This window comes from Ambystoma mexicanum, chromosome 3q (assembly GCF_040938575.1).
Source record: "Ambystoma mexicanum isolate Mex_15411 chromosome 3q, UKY_AmexF1_1, whole genome shotgun sequence".
In the NCBI taxonomy this organism is placed as follows: domain Eukaryota; kingdom Metazoa; phylum Chordata; class Amphibia; order Caudata; family Ambystomatidae; genus Ambystoma; species Ambystoma mexicanum.
The window spans coordinates 457,647,187-457,667,020 of NC_090926.1; positions in this window are offsets into that span (position 1 = coordinate 457,647,187).

Sequence of the window (19,834 nt, forward strand, 5' to 3'; positions counted from 1 at the left end):
TGTTTAACGATATTTGGCACAGACAAACCAGACATGCTTCCGAACTTCAGTGGCCAATCAATGGTAGCTTTGAGATTTCTCATATAGAATATTTAGAATCTATATTATTAAAGAAAAAAGCTAGACCTGCAGCATTTGATGTATTACAAAATTGGAAATAAGAAGCTATGCAGCAGCTTAAAAGTAGAGAGAAACATGCGCGCTGACTTATGTCGAACTCCGAGAAAGCGTCATTGTATGATCAACAAAAATAGTGACAGTTAGTTAGAAACATGGATAGGGCTTTTCAACTTGGCATTTAGAAAATGTATCCGTCTAAAGATTTTCATGTATCATATGAACTGATCGATAAGCTTTTAAATGAACGAAGGCCTGGGGCCACTGCGCCATCTCTGTATGTACCTATTCCTGCTGCTTTACATCTTCCTGCTGTTGCTCCTCCTCCTGCAGTAATTCCTGCACCTCTTATTACTCCTCCTATTGCTCCTCCGCTACTAGCTATTGCTTCACTTCCTATTGTCGCTCCTCCACCTGTACCTCTACCTTTGACTGCTGCCGTGGGTTTGGTAGATTTTTCTCTTGCACCAGTAACAGCTTCTTCGTTACATATTATACAAGACTTATCTACTCATTCTCTTCCAAGTGGTTCTGCTCCGCTTGGAGTTGATAAGGGAGCGGAATCAAAGATTGTAACTCATAATACAATTTCTAAAGAAAGAAAGCAAGATCTGAATGCATGGGCTAGACAGTGCATGGAGAAGAGTGAACAATCTGATGTCTTAGCTACAATCTCCAATCTTGATAATTCTCCTGAGAAAACTATGTTTATTGAAGGACTGGGAATTCATTTATCTATGATGTGGAACAGACTGAATGATACAGATATCACACAGGGGTTAAGGGATCTGAATGTTTTAGCATATTCAAGAGATACTGCAGAGAAAGTATATGAGCACGTCAAGAGGGTATTTGAGTTTAGAAGGGAGCTAGAAAAGTTGCGGAATGAAGAAATAGATGGTGACTGTTTGAGCGCTATTTTTGTACAGAAACTTAGTAAGTCAACAAGCGAAGAAACGCAAATTTGCACAAGAGATGCACTTAGATGGATTTCAGATATGTCGATATCTCCCATAGAAGTATATGACACATATAGTCAGTATACACCAGAAATGCAGAGGAAAGTGATACAGGTTATGGTAGAATACCTGCAGGATGAATGTATAAAAGGAAAGATTTGTTGTCCCGCAGAATTATTGAATATCTACAAGAGAGTTTTTTCATCTGACACTCCTTCAACTGCTTTAGCGCTCAATTTGGCTCTGTTGTGCAGTAAGCGTTCAGAGTTGCCTACTTCTCAGTTGCCTATGAGAGCGGTTCCTCCGACATTCGTCCCCAAAGTTGAGGTTCCGGCTAAGGCCGCAATGGGTGTAGCCGCCTATGACATTGATGCACATTATGTATCACAGTTTGTTCACGTCCCGTTCTCAAGACAGGAAGTGAACACCATCAGACAATCCATCCCAGATATTAGAAAGAATCTGACAGGGTTCTATAAACAGATAGAATCTGTCTTGCAGTCGTCGGTATTCACTTTGGGTGATATAGATTTGTTATTTCCTGTGCTCCTACCTGCCTATTTGTGGAAACAGATTAGGACAGTACCAGGGTTAGGGAACACGTGGGATAATTTGGCTAGACAAGATCGAGACCACCGCAGGTAATACTGACTTTGCCTGATAGAATAGTGACAAAATTGAAAGCCTTAATTCCCGAGAGAAGGATTGTTTGGGACAAACTTACGGCTTGTATGCAAGGAAAATCTGAGGGCGCTATTGAATTGTTTAATCGGTTTGACCAAGTATTTTCAGATTTCAGTGGGCAAGATTTAAGCACAGACTCTGGAAAACGATTATTTGTGGACAAATTTGTGCGTGGATTGCTACTTGACATCCAGTCGCAAATGATGACTTCTGAGTGCGCTTGGCAAGCTAAGTTTTATTCTGAAGTATTGCATATGGCTCAGTATTATGAAAACCGAGTCAATAATTAGAAAGAAAGGATCGAAAAGAAAAAGAGACTTGAAAACTAAGTTGTTGTTGCAACAGATTGTTAGAGGACCTAGAGGGGGTAGCACACAGTTTAGGGGACAGTATGTTCCACAAGGTAATATGCCGTTGGGTCCTGTGCACGTGAACCAATGTGCTTATTGCAGACAAGAGGGTCATTGGCGAGCACAATGCCCGATCCTCCAGCGGAGGTCGAATAACACATTTGGTATCGTGGGTAGATGATCCAGAGGCCGCCCTGGGGCAGGTGGTCCTGGTAGAAGCCAGTTTTCTCAGAATTATCAGTCCTTTTCGCAAGACAATCAGCCACTGAGTGTGGATAATAGAAATATTTTTGATCATCCTTCTACTGCATATCTCTCTGAAGACTTTTCTTTCGATGATATATTGTTCGCTAGGATTGCCCGAAGCAGGGTTTGGAACCTATACCTATACCCGTTAATCAGAAAGATCCCTACGTTGAGATGATGGTGGGAAATAGGAAACATCAGTTTTTGATAGACACTGGAGCACAGAAATGTTCCATTGACCATTCACGGGTTCCAGACATTCCACTGTCAGGGCAAACTAATGTTTCTGTAGGGTTTTCTGGTATGCCATTGGTTAGTCCGGTTTCTTTGCCGGTACCGATTTCACCGTGTCCATTCACGGATCACTGTCCGTTTCTTTTGACATCAAACTGTGGTGAGAATTTGCTGGGGTTGAATCTGTTGAAGGAATTAAATGTGGTAATTCATTGTTCTCCGGATGGAGTGCGTTTGACGATTTCACCACAACAACCTTCTGTTTCACAGTTCCTGACTAGACCTTTGCCACCGGAATTTAGTGACGTAATGGAGTGTTTATGCGCGATAGATGACAATGATATTGGTGTTTTACAAATTGAGCCTGTTAAAATTGTCTTGAAAAAAGGAGTAAAGTTGCCACGTATTCCTCAGTATAAGATTTCGATTGATGGTGAGCAAGCTTTGAAGTGTATAGTTTCCGATTTTGTACACCGTGGGGTAATTGAAGAAATTGCAGGTAGTTTGTGCAATAGTCCGATTTTACCATTGTATAAGAAAGGGGATAATGCAATTCCTTTCCATTTCATTATCGATTTGCGCGCTATTAATAAGATTGTTGCTCCACAATTTCCTATTGTGCCTGATGTGACAACGATATTAACGATGATTCCAGCTTCTGCTACTCATTTTAGTGTCGTAGATCTTAAGAATGCTTTCTTTAGCATCCCTATACACAAAGATAGAAGATACTTGTTCGCTTTCACCCTAGGGGGACGCTCGTTTACATTCACCCGTGCGCCACAGGGGTACACGGAAAGTCCGAGCATTTACAGTAGGGCTTTGAAAGAGCATCTTGATACACTCGAGTTGCCTGTTACTTGTACATTGCTCCAGTATGATGACGACCTTCTTTTAGCTGCAGATTCAGAAAGTGCCTGCAAGGAGAGCACCGTGTTATTGCTTATTCACCTAGCAAAGCATGGACATAAAGCTTCACTGAAAAAGTTTCAGTAATGTCGACAGGAGGTCGCCTATTTAGGCTATCTTCTGTCAAAGGAGGGAAGAGGATTGACGCCTGAGTGGAAAATCATTTCTAGCATGTCTGTCCCAAATACGCAGAAGGAAGTCAGAGCCTTGTTCGGAATGGTTTCTTACTGTAGGCAGTGGATCCCAAACGTTTCGTTAGTGATTAAACCAATGTTGGCTTTCACAAAGAAGGGCATTTCTTTGCCATTGCCATTCCCTCCTTTTGATTTATATTGGCATAAACCTAGTCACTCTGCGAAGAAAACCATGTTGCAAAGTTCCTATTTCTTATCGACTTTGCTGCAATTTTAGAATCATCCGCCATTTTGATTTCTGTTTGTATGATTCTCTGTTCTAAAATGGTGGACTGTGTTTTCAACTTGCAACCAAGCCTCCCGACCTTTGAGTTCTGTTAATGGTTAAACTGTCCAAGGGCCGACTGTTTAGACTAGGTAAAGAGACCTTGTACTGTGAATGAACTGTTGTCTTAGTATTGTCTACGCTAACAAGTCTCATCCACAAATACACATCAGTGACAATGATGTGCAAATGCCAAGCGTGGACACAGGCTGAACTACATTGTGTTGGGATATAGACTAAGGCTTACTGTGGGATCCAAGAATATACATCACCATTGACTCTAGACCACAGATTATTAACACGAAGAGGAGCTGGACAATATTATTCAGAAATGTATAAAAACACGACGGTTCATATGTCCAGCATTCTCTCTCCTCTCTCTGACGGGCTGGTACTCATTGTGGGGTGTTGAGAGCCAGATAGCTAACTGTTTCTATGTTTCTTTGTAAACTGCCAGAATAAAAGAATCCGTGAAACGGGCTGTGTTTGGTGTATTTCAATGTGTGGTACTCAGCCTCAATATTTCCTTTTGCTTTAACAAGAGGATCTAGTATGAAATGCCTTTTCTCTTTTTATTCCTGTGTAATACACACACACACACTTTTTCTATTAAATTGCTTTGTTTGAGCTCATTATTTACATTTACAAATGGGACCCTGCACACCACACCCAACGACCCTCCACACCACATCTGAGGATGTCAACCCTGCCATCTACTCCAACAGGAATACTGATGCCACTAGCAGCAATCAGCCATTGGCATTGGGTGATCAATGCTTACATGGGCTGAAGAAGCTTAAAGTCCATGGTCAGTATTTTTTTACCCATATTAAATCACAGTTTTACATATTCACCAAACAATATGCCAAAAGACAGCGTTTTCGGTGAGCATGGGTGTTATTTGGGCATACATGAGACCTATACCTACCTCCTCTTCTGATGTGTTGGACTACAATTCACATCAGGCCCAGCCAGTCTAGTCAATGTCAATGGTGAGGGATCAAGGGAGTTGTAGTCCAAACATGTGAAGAGCCTCGATTTGCAGACCACTGAATTAGGGGGTGGAGGCGATAATTGGGATGCACAAAACAAAAGAAGATGCCTCCGAAATATGACACTTATATGGCAAGGGGTGATCTGTAAAGAATGGTGCTTTGTAGAGTGGACAAGAGTGCATGGCACTGTTTATAGACAGTGAATGAGACAGTGCTATGCTTGGCGCCCCATACTGACATACTCGTGGCTCTTGAGTGAACCTCTAGTTAAGACACTGGGCCTCATTTCAACTGTGTACAAATTGCAGCCAACTATTCAAAAAAGTTTTTAACCAGATGCTTTCGGCGGCATGTGGCTTTCTGTCATCTTCTACTCTGGAGACATGAGAGTTCACTCCAATTCCACTTGGGAGCTGGTTATTAGTGGGATTCACATGCCTCTGTAACTAGCGGGCTGTCCCTTTGTTATTGGCTTGAGCCTAGATTTGTTTTCTTATATTTGCAGACATTATAAAGACCCATATTCACGCCACTTCATCCATAAACTCAAGGAAGAGATCTGCTTTCTCTGCGTCGTAACTGGGTCAGTGCAAACAATAGTGTGGTGGGCCACCCACAGCACATGTTTTGTCCTGGGCCTCACCAAACACATTAGCCGCACTGTTGGCCCATGTAGTTGCCTCAGCTCCTGTGCTGCACTTCGCCCAGGTTGACAGCGGACTTGTCTCCCCGAGCCCCTTCTTACCTATGGACTAAGTGCACCGCCCTGGACTTGTTGACTGCTCTTATGTCACAGTTCATGTCGCCATTCTTCCTCTGCTTGCCACCACCCAGGAACATTGTCTGTGAGTTGCACAGACCCTCTGCCGCATAGTGGTCACCAGACACTGCTGAAACTGGAAGAATTCTTCTCCAGAATGTCCACTGAAAAGGCGCACCGTATCCAGTATTCCATTCTTGAATGTCATAGAGGAATACATTCGCTGATGCAATTCATAGGCAAACACTGACATCTAGTGGTTTATGGCGGTAAACATGCTCTCTGTTTCATCTGCCAGCTTTAATGCATTTCTGTGAAAGCAACAGTACACTTTGAAGACAATCACTTTGTAAATAAACTGTTACATTTGACCGGTAGGCTCCATGTAAGCCCACAAAATCCAGAGTGGTCCATTCACATGATCTTAATTATATTTGCCGTTATTTTGCAGGCTACCACCCGCCCCCACTACCGTGAAGAAGGGGTTGTCCTAGAGACAGATAAATCGACGATCATTTGAATCTATCCCAGATTGGCAATTGCAATCTGAAGTGGTTGCAATGCGCAATGGGACTCATTATGTGTTTGGCGGAGAATCAGTGGTAAATCTGCCGATTTACTGCAAAACTCATTTACTGTTACCGACAGTCGGTCCCGCGGCATTACCACAGAATGTTGAGTGCCGTGAATCCCAATTTTATGAGTCTATAGGACTGCATGGGGATGCTTGTTGGATTTACCACATGTGGTATTATTGCACGGCCACTCTACCTATTTTCGATGTAAAGTGGAGGATTTATTTCCACTTTACCTCCAAACTCAGGATTTGGCAGTGCAGTAAAGTGGCAGTAAATCCCACCAAACAACACAAGAAGGTGATTTTAAAAAAAGGCTTTGACTTATTATTACCTTTTTACTGCATCAATGAGCTCTGTATCCGGCCCTATGTAAGCACTTACATTTTAAAAAGCTTTTATAGGTATATAGAGTGCAGGCATAATGAGCCTCCGGCGTTATGCCAAACAGGTGAACGTTCACTGTCCATGATTACTGCTACACATTTGTTTCAATAAGTTAGATGTCGGCTTGACTAGAGTTGCACAGTAACAGGGTGACAGAATGTGCCCATATATCAGCTTAGGCCCCTCAAATGCATCACCAACTGGAATTTGTCTGAGCCCTTCAGGACCAGAAAGATGATCAAAAATAATCCATGACCCTGGCGAGTCTGGGGTACTCGCCTGATGGCCCTCTTGTCCAACAATTCCTGGACCCCCTCCTGAAGTGCTAACTTTTGAACCTGTTTAAGGGCCAAGGAGTAATGAAGGATCAGAGTGTGGGAGAGGAGCCAGGACGTTTTTTTTGTATCCGAGCCACACCACTCAACTGACCCCGAAATCGGATGACCAGTGGTTCTACTCTCCAAAGAAACACTACAGTCACCCCTCTCCAACCCCCCCAACTGTTCTCTGATGGCCATCAGGACTTCTACAGGCCCTGCCGAGGCCAGAAGCTGGAGGCGTTATGGTCCACCCTGTGACGAATCAACTTCCGGGGCATCAGTGGTCCAGGGGTGAATATCGGTTTGTAATCCATCAATCAGCCCCACACCTCTAGTAGAGCAGAAAGGATCCAGACAGATTGGAAACACAAGCAAATTATAAACCTCCTTGTCCAATTTTGGTAATGTGGACGGAATGGTAGGCCTATTTCCGAAAGGTTGTGGATCGTTGGTTAGTTGCAACACATCTTAAATACAAATATTACCCAATGATAAAAGGGACTGTACAATCAAGGTTGTATGAACATATCTACTTTATTATTATCACAACAGACAGTTCTAGCACACTACAAAGTACAATCGTCCCTGGAAAGGACAGCAGAGGACAGTTTTAAATGAAAAGGGATGAACTCGGAATACTGGCAGGGGGGTAGTCGGTATAGTAAATAATCACAATAGTTCAAGGATACTTGGTTTCAACACAAATGGAGCAATGGGTCATACATTGTCACTAGGGACCTTCAGAGAAGGACCAGGGGACAGAACCACAATGTACCTTGTGCTGTAGGAGTTCTTGGTGCGCGACAGGGTTGAGTCGGTTTCAGGGTACTTTGCTGCTTCTGAGACAGAGTTCAAGATGCGAGACAGCTGCGGGTATCAGACGGCAGGCAGTTTGGCAAGCAAGGCTGGATGGACAGCTGCAGACTGGCCTACACAGCAGTTCTGAGTCAAGATTCATTGTCTCAGTGCTGGTTGGCAGTTCTGAAGCACTGGTTGAAGTGTCCCGGATGGCTTTATTAACTGCAGTGTAACAACAGTCAGCAGTGCAATCAGTTAGACCAGGCTTGTGTTTTCCTTTAAGGCGGATGGCTCAACGCTGAGGAGAGTGTTACAGACAGCTGCCTTGTCCTTGGTTCTGTTTAGAGACACTCTGGCACTCCCCACCTAGTAAGTTTTCTGCAGAGCCTAGCAGGGCAAGCTGTGTCCTGGCTTGGTACCGATTCTGGAGATGGAGAGGGTCCTCTGGTTTCAGTATCTCCCTCTGTTCCCTGGGAGATGTTTAGGGGAGGATCTTGCTTCCGTCTTGGAAGTTCTGGCCTTCCTTCACTGGCAGAAGATGTAAGGCAGGCTGTACCTTCATCCAAGGTCCATTGATGAGTTCTTCCGTATGCTTCTGGTGAAGTCTTCAGGTGATCTTCCCAAAAGTGGGGCTTGACCCTCTTTTAAAGCCAAATGGACCACAGGGATTGGTGTGGGTTAAGCCTACCTTAATGAACCCATCCTGGTTCCCAACCAACAATCACCTGTATGCATGAGTTCATAACCAGAGTGTTCATTAAGAGAAAAGTCAAAGAGGTGAAAACATGTAAAGCTAAGTCCCACCCATCTTCCTGTCTGTTTTGGATCAAAGGGTATCTCTGGTCAATGGAGCTCTCTTTGGTTCCTGATTAAAGCGGTAGGTCTCCCTTGAAGATGTGGAGAAACCAGACTTTCTGACGCCATCAATCCACATACTCGTAGCTTCTGAATGGGGTCTGCGTGTGGGGATGATTACTGTAATACATGCTGTCCCAAAGATGACATTTCACTGTCAATCGATGCTAAGGGCGGGAGCTGACTTCAGGTTGACACTGGGCATATGAAAGTGTGCCACAAGGAGTGCCAGAGAGTGCCTGTCGTGCCTGGGAGAAGTACTCTTGGTTGTGTGCTGCTCGAGGAGCCTATCGTCTATAAGTACGAACAAGGTTGGACTTTAAATTCACTGTTTGTTGGAAGCCGTGCCCCAACACAAACCTGTGACTATATCTAGACTGTCCCACGCGCCACTGCGCCTGGGCCACAAGGAGTGCCAGAGAGTTCCTGCGTGCCTGGGAGAACCCCTCTTGGTTGTTTGCTGCTCAAAGAGCCTATCGTCTATAGGTATGAATAACGTTGGACTTTAAGTGTGTGCATATACTTTGTATGGACATTTGCTGCTCAACAGGGTTGCTGTAGTATTATATTTACTGTATGCCCTTTCTAATTTCCTTAGATTCACTGTTTGTTGGAAGCCACGCCCCCAGCACAAACCTGTGACTATATCTACACCGGTGTTCGTGCCACTGTGTGCGCGCCACAAGGAGTGCCAGAGAGTGCCTGTCGTGCCTGGGGGTATTTGCTGCTCGAGGAGCATCTTGTCTATGAGTACGAATAACGAATGACTTTAAGTGCAGAACTTGAAGGAATCACCTATTCTTGCTTCCACACTTAGCGGGTGCCCCCTCCAGGCACCCCCTACCCAGTGTGCAAGCTCTGTTTGTCTTCCACTGTTTCATTATCGAAACATTACATGTGAACAATTGGCAGGTTCACAAGTATAGGTTGGACTATGAAATTACCAGTTTTTACTAAACTGTTAACTTTTGATTATCTTTTATTACCATCTACACGCCCCAAGCCAGTTCTACAGGTCATTACACTTTATTTTTTACCATTAGTAGACAGACTTGGTGTGTGCTTGAGCTACTTTTCTTGTTTTACTGCTAAGTCACTCCACACATTGCATGGTTCACGCAGTGTGTTTGTCTCCAGGTAGTTCACAGGAGATCATTAAAATTCCCTGATCACATCTACTGGCAGGTGCATACTAGAAATTGGTAGATATTCCATTCCGTTTTCTATCACTTTTAGAAAAGTGCCACATCAGCGCTTTCTAGCATTAGAGGGTATTCAGGCAGCTTTGCGTGGACAAAACCCTCATAACTTTATGCACCCAATTGTGTGTTTTTGGGCTTGGAAGAAGCCCTCTTGGTTGTTTGCTGCTCGAGGAGCCTATTGATATGATTACGAATAACTGTGGACTTTTAAGTGCGTGCATATACTTTGTATGGACATTTGCTGCTTAACAGGGTTGCTGTGATATTATATTTACTGTATACCCTTACTAAATTGCTTTGATTCACTGTTTGTTGGAAGCCACTCCCCCAACACAAACCTGTGACTATATTTACACCGGAGCGCGCCACAGCAAGAGCGCCACTGCGCGCGCACCACAGCAAGATCGCCACTGCGCGCGCACTACAAGGAGTGCCAGAGAGTGCCTGTTAGCCTGTTTACCAGTTCACCAGCGAACAGGCGATGGGGCTTACTAACTTGTACTCCTCGCATTCCTTTTGAGTATTGACCAACGCGGATATCCAGGCTGTCGAGTGTGCTATAGATAGGGCAATTATGCTCAATGCTAAAAATGCCCGAACGGGGCTGAGAACAAGAAAAGAAACATCGATGGGGGCGTGAATGTACGAAGACATACTATCTGCGCCCCTCATGTTTACACCTATCATAGGCACAATGGGGATGCCCATTGCAATGCCGCTTCCACTCTCTCCTCCAACTTCATCAGACCTGGCCATGTTGGTCATGCCTGAAGGTGAGGAATCGCTTTTGATAATAGAGTCGGGTGTGTCAGTGGCGAGTCCTGTGGCACTGGAAGGTGGGTCTTCCCTTCCACCCACGTAGGAAGAAACCGAGGAATGTGGGCAGGATGGATCACCCCCAAATACTCCTTTGACATTCTGTTCTGGGGAAAACTCCCTCCTGGCCCGTTCACAATATCCAATGGGTCAGGAGGGAGAGTGGGCGGCTATGTAAGCTCTGCTCAAAAGACGGGGTGGGAATTGATGGGGGATTGGGCGGGTGGGACGGTGGATTCTGTTCACACACATATTCTGATGGAACTACAGCTCCACACACAGTCACTGAGAAATGTGACTGTAATCTTAAGCAAGGATAGACAATGGCATACAACTGATCAGAAGCCGGAATGCGTATCGAGGGCTACGAATACGGAAAATGCCCTCAGACCAAGTGGTGCTTCGCATGATTACGGCAGTGACTTCCCACATTTCCCTCCTGAACAAACAAAAGCGAGTAAGCCCTCTGGAAATGCAGGAATAGATCTGCCACACTTGGGGGTGATTACTGTAGATCCTGGTTGCTCTTCCTCTTCTAAACCCTCCAGGGGGATGAATACATAAACAATAGCAAAAAACAGGCTCAAGGAAAGGGCCAAAATAAGCTCTAGAGGAAAAATTGGCGAAACTTTATCAAAGAAATCCTAGCCTTATCTTAAGTAAATTCGAACTTAGACATCACAGGGGAGGAGGAAGCTGTGTGCAACCGGGAAAAGGGTACTTTTGCGACTGAAATAATATCGGAAACATTGAAAAATAAGGTTAAAAAATGTAAATCAAAAGTGGAAAGGGAAAGGTGTAAACATGGAAAAAAAATACACCTGACACAGGAGGGTGATTACACACGTTTTTTCCTAAGAAGCTGGACCAGGGCCTGGTGGGTAATACCGCTAACTCTGTTTCGCTGAGTGGCAATACAGATATAAATGAGTATAAGAAATCGGCACAACAGAAATGCAAAATTGATACAACAATAGGGAATTTGGTGGTCCTCGAGTCAGGAGAAGTAACTACCTGTTCTCCTATGAACCTGACAAATATAAGTAATTCATCATCTGGCTCATATGGTCTAATACATGGTGAAAGGGGTAAATTAAAGTTGGGAGACACACATGTGACCATTGATTTGAAGGAGCAATAATGCTCAAATAAATTGGATAGCAATACTCTGACCACAAATACGGAGATGACATTGTCTAATAAACAGCTTGCTCCTGGTCATCCAAGTAATCTAGAAGGCAGTGGACTGTCTTCGAGGGGGGAGTCCTACACAAATAAACTAGATAGTAACATTCTGACCTCAACCACAGACCTGACACTGCCCAACAAACAGCTTTCTCCTGGTTATGTTAGTAATTTAAAAGGCAATGTAATGTCTTCATTACGCCCTCGGGGTAATCTTCGACTCCACACTTTCCTTCTCTCCTCACATCTCTGATGTCTCTAAGAAGTCACACTACCATCTGCACCTCCTCAGAGGTATTTTTCCTTTCCTCTCCTTCCCCCAGAAGCTCACTGTCTCCAGAGATCTGGTTCTCTCTAGGCTGGATTATTGCAACAGCCTATTTCTAAATCTGCCTGCTTCTACACTCCGCCCTCTGCAACTCATCCAGAACAGGACTGCAAGGCTTGTCCTTAGCCTCAAGCCCAGGGATCGTATCTCTCCAGGACTGAAATCTCTGTACTGGCTCCCAGTGGCTGCGAGGAATATGTTCAAAGCCCTCTGCATTGTACACAAAGCCTTCTGGGGCCTAGGGCCTCAAATCTTCAACTCTCTCTTCCTAAATATCTTCCTTCGCGAGCTCTTCACTCATCCGCCTCCAACTCCATCACAGTCAGTCGCTTCTCCAAGCAACGAGTTGGTGGTAGATCTCTTTCTTCGGCTGGGGCCTCCCTCTGGAACAGCCTCCCTGCCTTCCTGAAACTTGAGGAGAACCATCCCCGTTCCGGAAGCACCTCAAAACCTTCCTCTTTGCTTCTGCTTTCTCTCCTACTCTCCTCTGCTTAACTCCTGGCTGAAAGTGCACTGGTTACCTGGCCACCCTATGATCTCGGGCCCTAGGTCTGCTCCCCCGCCAGTTGCACACCTGCACTGTCTCCCTGGCAACCCCTGCACTTGGGGACTGTTTTCTGTAACCCTACAGTCCCCCTACCAGCACTTGACACCTGATGTCTGCACTTACCCTTGCACTTGCCACCAGCTGGCCATACTTTTTACTTGTCGCTTTATTTATTCTATTTATCCATTGTACTGCACTGTCCCCTACCCCTCCCCCACTGCACTTTTCCCCTTCCCCATTCCCCTGCACTTTTGCGATCTGAATGACACCTGGCCTAGTAAGATCATTGTCTCTGTCTTCCCTCTGTTCCCCCTCCCTTGCATCATCACGCCTTGAGACACATGTGTATAGGCGCGTTATAAATACCATATCATATCATCATTCAAAGGCCAGTTTTCTTCCAACATACAACCTTCTTGGGCTGATGGGGAGACGATCTTGCCATCAAATGTAGTTAGGAAAATTGTGTTACAGCTTTTTGAAGATCGACCAAAGACTCTAAATATGTCCTTAGGACAGAGGAATGACAAGTTTGCTGATTCTCTGGAAATCGATGGTTGTGAAGCAGGTAAATTTGCTGTTTTACAGCCACAAAAGTATCCTAAGGGAGTCGATGGGATGGCTCGTGAATTTGGTATTAGTAGAAATAGTAGAAATGTATTACAAGATGTAAATACAGGTCTATGATGCACTATTGCAACAAGTGGGGTCTTTCAATAAAGGGGGCTATAACGTATTATCCCTTTCGTCTGGCTTCTCAGTCCCCGAATCAAATTTCCAAATACATGACAGAAATTAGGGTATATATGAAGGAAACAGTAATTGGGACAGAGTAAAATACACGGTTCTGGTGAAGAAGAAACAAGCTGGAGGTGGCTGGCCTAAACATTAAGTGACTTTATTCTTCAGTTAAAAGATTTAAAGGCCAATCTTTGCCAATGCGGGTATCTCGATACTCTCTTGGAACTCCCGAGGCCAGGCATATTTGGAAACTCTTCAGTCCTCTGTGAGCAATGAACCAAGTATTAAATTCTTTGCATCCAGGAGACCTGGATGACCTGTCCTTACATACTATATGGCTATGAAACCCATTTCGAACTGGCCATTCAGGGTGGGGTGGGGTGGGCCGCCCGGTGGATGGGCTTTTGATAGCTGTCAAAAATGGAAGGGAATTGAATACATTGAAATGTATTAGGGTCATGCAACGGATATTAGTGCTATTTAAGCAATATGCCCCAAGCGGAGGGGGCATTACTGAGTCAGGTAATGCCCTGGGGCCCATAGTTATGGAAGGCCCCAGTGCATTACCTGACTCTGTAATTCACCCCCGCCGTGAGGGCATATTGCTATTAGAACACCGACCCACAAGATCTGCGTGACCAGGGTACTAAAAGCAGTTTTTTTATGTCCTGAAATGCTGCAGCGTTTCAGGCCAGAAAAAAAAGACCAAGAAAATGGCCGCCGGGAAAGGAAAAAATCGATTCCATTTTCCCTTTCCATTGTGGCCATCGGGAGCAGACGCGCTGGGAACAGAAGTGTTCCCTAGCGCGTTCGCTCCCGAAAGACGACAGAGAAGAAGGTAAGTGGGGTTGGAGGGCGGGGGAGGTGGAGGGAAAAGAAAAAGAAAGAAAATAGACGTACCTGAATCCAGTGGAGGCTAGGAGTGGGGATGGCCCCGCTCCGAGCCTCTGCATGGCTGGAGGCTGCCACGCCGCCCGCTGTGGACAAAGGAGGCAGAAGGTAAGTGGGGTGGGGCGGGTGGTGAGGTGGGAGGAAAGGGGAAACAAAACACATACCTGAGTCCCCGGCGGGGGGTAAAAGTAGCTTCTAAGCCGAGTGGATGCTCGGAGCGGGGATAGCCCCGCTTCGAGCCTTCTCATTGCCTGAGGGGCTGCCATGCCCCGCTGGGAACAATGGCCGTGGAATCCCAGCCGGGTAATGCCCCGGCAAGGGCCAATCAGAATGCTTGTTTAATTCTGATTGAGCCCTCGCCGGGTACTAATGCTGGAAATAAAAAGTACATCAGTGTACCTAGTCATGCTTATTATAAATGTGTATTGGTCTCCTAAAAACAAATTGCAAGAAGCATTAGAACTAAATAATAAGCTCATTTTAGAGGAAATTGTTACACACACTGGGCTGCAGTTGGTAATTTTGGGTGACCGAAATGTAGAAATTGTGTGAGAAATGGGTACCGTCAGTGTAGAGAATAAGGTAGCCAGCCTCACAACTATGTAATTTGATGGGACGACGTCTATTGCTTCAGGTTGTGCAAAGTAAGGGGGCCGTAAGATAGCACAAGGTATTCTCTGGCACACCTTTTTACGAAATTGGGGATTTTTCTCTGCGAGGGAAGTGGATGGTGGAAAATGTGATCAATGGACGTGGACGGACGGTGTTCAGTATCCACGATAGATTATATTTTTATGTCCCAGTATTTACTAGAGGCCACGCGTTCCTTTAAAATAAGGGAGATACAAGTGAGTGACCACAGAATGCTTGAATTAATTTGGGACTTGGGGAGTGGGCCAAAATCTAGATCAGGGTACACAGCAAACCTTATTGTTAATAAACACCCGTCTTTGGAAAAAGACGATACACCATTTGGAGAAATACTCGAAGTAAGAGCTCCTAGAGAAACTACGGATATGTCTATCTTAACTTTTCCCCGTAGATTTTGTAAACGCTTAAGCTAAAAAGAAACGCTAAGACATCTTCTTTTGGAATGTAAGGCTCTAACCCCAGATCGGATACAGGCTTTTAAAAAAGTGTGCCTCATTTAGAATGGGTTGACCTGGACCGGTTGTGGTGGGATAAGCTGGATGGCTCGTCAGTCCCTCTCAAAATTGCAGTGGTACATTTTCTTACTTCAACTTGTGGATTTTATCGACAGATCAATGGAAAGTAAATGTTTGTGATGAATAGCTTGATAAGGACTCTATTGAAGAATTGCTAATAGAACTAATACAGCTGCTAATAGAGCTGTAATAAGTTTGTAAATTAGTGGGAGAACTCAGTATTAGCTTTTGGCAATTTAATTGAAGGAAAAGAGTCAATTTATTGAATGCCTAGATCTGTATGAGTAATAAGTGAAGAAATGTTTAATATTTAGATTCATTATAACTCATTTATGTGATTGTTATTGTGATATTGTGATGTGTATTTTTAGGAACTATACTGTATTAGGCTACACAAGGTAGATCTGTATTATACATTATGTACAAGTGTGGATATATTTGAACTGATAAGTGGTTCTTCTCTTTCATTAAGAATGTTTTATGGATTGTCTTCTATATGTAATGAGAAGTTATTTAACCACTTAATGAATTAGCGATGAAACCCATGAATTACAATGAAATTCCCTTTTTAAAGAAATGTTCTATACCAAGAATATGTTTCAGAGTTTTAGTTTAATGTTCTAATGTGAATAATCTTTTTTGTATTTTATTAAATGGATTTTTTTGTAAAGGTTTGTAAAAACCACAAACAAACAAACAAAATAAAAAATGAAAGTGTGTTGGGTTTTCCTGTCTCCTTTTTAACTTCTGCAGCAAGGCCCCATATGGCCTGTTTGATGTAAACTCTATTAGTACATTAATTATGTCAATCACTGCCACCAGCTGCAGGGCCCAACAAAAGCAGAGGGTGGATCCATGGAGCCTTTGTTAGTTAATTAGGCTGGCCATGGCAGGGTGAAGATTTGGCCCTCCCCTTTCTGAGATGACATGGTGTACTCCTGGCTGTTATATCCCTACAAAATATGACAGGAGGGACTGTACCTGTAGGCTGTGTCCACCCAGAGTACACAGGTCTATGTGTATGTATGCAGTGAGCATAGGAGAATGTGTGTGGAATACCCCCCGCCCCTTTTCCCAGAGGTTGATCTACCATCATTCAATTTAATTTAAAATTTTGAAAAAATACACGAAAGCACACACCCACTGTGCGGATGGTTGAATTCCTCAGAAATCCTCTCTCTTAACTTCTGCTGCCTCCCTGCATGGGACAAAGACACGCTCTTGCCAGGCCTGTGAAACACAGTCCTTTGAGAGCGAGTGGATGCCTTGACTTTATGCCAGAGTTAAAGAACCTATGAGTTTTATATTCTAGTAAGTTCCCAGACAACTTGGCTCCATCAAAAGGTAGATGTAAAGCAATTGCCTTCTGGAAACCTTCAGAGGGTCATTCCTGGATATGTAGATGAAGTCTGCCTGAAACCATTGTTTCCATGGTTATAGCAGCAGCTCGAACCCCATCAGAAGCAAGGGCCAACGAAAACTTCACCTAATGGCACATGTCTACCAAAACGGACTCGTCCAATTTTTGAAAAGCTCCGAAGTCCGTCACAGCAGCATAGCAATCATAGGATTTTATCTTCAGAGCCAAATGCGCCTCTGCATAGGATTTCTTAAACACAACATCTGCTTTCCAATACACAGGATCCCTCACTTCTGCCTCCTCAGATGCAATGGTTGATCTATGCACCATGCTGGAAAAAATGGGGAAACTGTCCACAGTGCCTTCTAAAGATGCTCCCTCACCCTCAAAGGGTATAGTTTGGCCATTAAACAAGGCAGAGAGCCTCTCAGGGTCTTTCCATTCAGATAACACCCTGTCATGTATGTCAGATATTAGAGGAAAACCTATTTTGGGAGAATTCTTCAACTGCACCTCCTGAGGGTCCTTCAAAGTCCCAAGCACCTTTTGAGAGGGGAATCCCATGCCATTGGCAACCAACTTGCGCAGCCTCCTCCGAGCTTCCATGTCCAACTACCCACCCCTGGGTTCACCAACCTCCTCTGATGACGCCTCACTCGATGAAAGAGACCGTAGAGAGGAGGATGACCTTCTTGGACCACTTCCTGTACCGCAAGCTTACTTCAAGGTCTCTTGTACTATTTCCTGTACTCTCTTTTCAGAGACGGAAAGCATTTTAACAGGGCAGACCCTAGGTTTTGTGGGGCCCTCGGTGGCAAAAGATGTGTGGGACCCTCTAATTTGCATAAATGGTGACATCAGTGATATCACAGAATGAGTATTTTGTACGCAAAGGTGTCATGGGAAGTTATATTAGAAACATGTTGCCATGCGTGAGGTAGTAGAAAAATACACTGACATCCAGTATATTAATTGTCAATATTAATATTTACCTCCTATTTGTCAATATCCGGGGTGAGGCTTTTTAAACATTTTTTTTTAAATTTTGAATTCAGATTTTTGATGAACATTATCAGTAAACAAGACATTACAAGTTTTAGTATGTAAACAGAACTTAAACACCCAAAACTCGCCCACACAAGAATGGCGAACTAAAAGTATAGTATTGACAAGTATTGAGTGAAGCTTTTTTTTAAGTAGTAGACAGCTTAAACTTCTAATTTTGGTAGATAAGGCATAGTGTGATAAAAGGATTTGCCTGGGAGCACTCACTTTGGTTTGCCGGTATAGAATAGCAAGGGATCCTATAGATGAAAATTGCAAAGGCAACTCGGCGCAATAGGAGACTGTTTGTGAGATGTTATACGTTTAGACCTTGCTGTAAATCACCTTCTTTCCTATTACTGTGGCACCATGTGCTGTAAAATGTGGTGTTTTGATATGAGGACGAGCATGGCTCGCTCGTTTCACTCAATGTGGGAACTTTTGCCTCATAGGGAAAATCAAAAGCTGGCACCCAAGAATGTACGCACTGTTAGTGAACATATCTTAAAGTAAAGTGAAAGATACACATTTTGTTCAATTGACCTTTCCCCTTAAAATAAAGTGCACTAGACACAAGACCATTGACCTTTCAAAAAAAAAGTAATCAACGACAAAAATAACCGGAGACATGAATTTTTCCAATAAATACGCTGGCAAAGTATAAAAGGTGATCATCTTTTAAACCCAGCAATATGTAGTGAAATGTTCCCTGGAAAACAAAATCCTATTACGAGCTTCTGCTTTGAAGATAATTGTATGTGTCTGCACTGGAAACAGGACAACAGCAAACAGGACAATCCTGGTAGCCTAATGCTTGCTAAAGCTTGCCAACCTCAAAAAACACCCAAAGGGTTGCGTCCGGCCTCTGAAAAATGTTAAACCGTCCACCCACATGTACCCTTTAATTGTGCCCTGAAAAGCAGCACATGGCCACAATCAGGGAAAAGTAACTGCTCCATTCTCCGGGATTACAACCTCTCTTGTCACAATGGGCAAATTTTCAGGACTCGCCCTCTCATCATTTCACCTCCTCAACAACATGTCTTGCTTTAAAAAATACTCTGCTTTATGAAGAGGACTTGAAAAGTACACATACCATAGTAAGGTACCCACTCAAATATATATATCCTGACAGAAATCCCCCATCTTGACTGGGAGACCACAAATACCAGAATGCAATTCAGCAAAAGGCAAAAAACGGCCTTTGTATTTTCAAGACGGATAATATATGATGTTTGAGAAGGTTACCTGTTTGTGTTTCATTGTTTGGCAAATGCAGGATTCATGTGTGATGTGATGAAAATATCACATTCTACCAAAAATAAATGCTTTTTGGTGCTTTAAATATGATCATCTGAAATTAATGTCGCTAATTAAACTGTTTTGTGTGATATATTGTATTTGACCTAGAGGAGTGTATAGATTTAGGCAGCTAACTGGTGCTTTGTGTGGGCTTTCAGAATAAAAATGCCTATTTTAATTTCTTAGCACACAAACCTTACAAACATCTCTTCCCGAACAATGGTATCTTAAATGGGCTGTCACTTGTAAATCGCCTCCACTTTAAATGCTCTGCTTGAAGAAAGAATGTGATAAGTAGTCATTAAGGGGCCTGCAGCATCTGATGGCCGCTGGGAGTGGGTGTCGGCCTATAGAGAGCCACAGGAGATTGGAAGGTGACACTGTGGCTTCACACAAGCTTAGTACATGGAAGCCGCACAGCCCCCCTTAAAACAATGTTCTTGGTATAGTTGAGGCAGGCACTGGTGCATGTGGGACCCCCTCTGACAGTGGGGACCTTGGCCACCGCACAGACTACCCAGTGCCCATGCCTCACGCCGGCCCTGCATTCTATCATTCTTTTTCCACTTCTGACTCAAGGAAGAGCACTGAGGAACCAGACTCC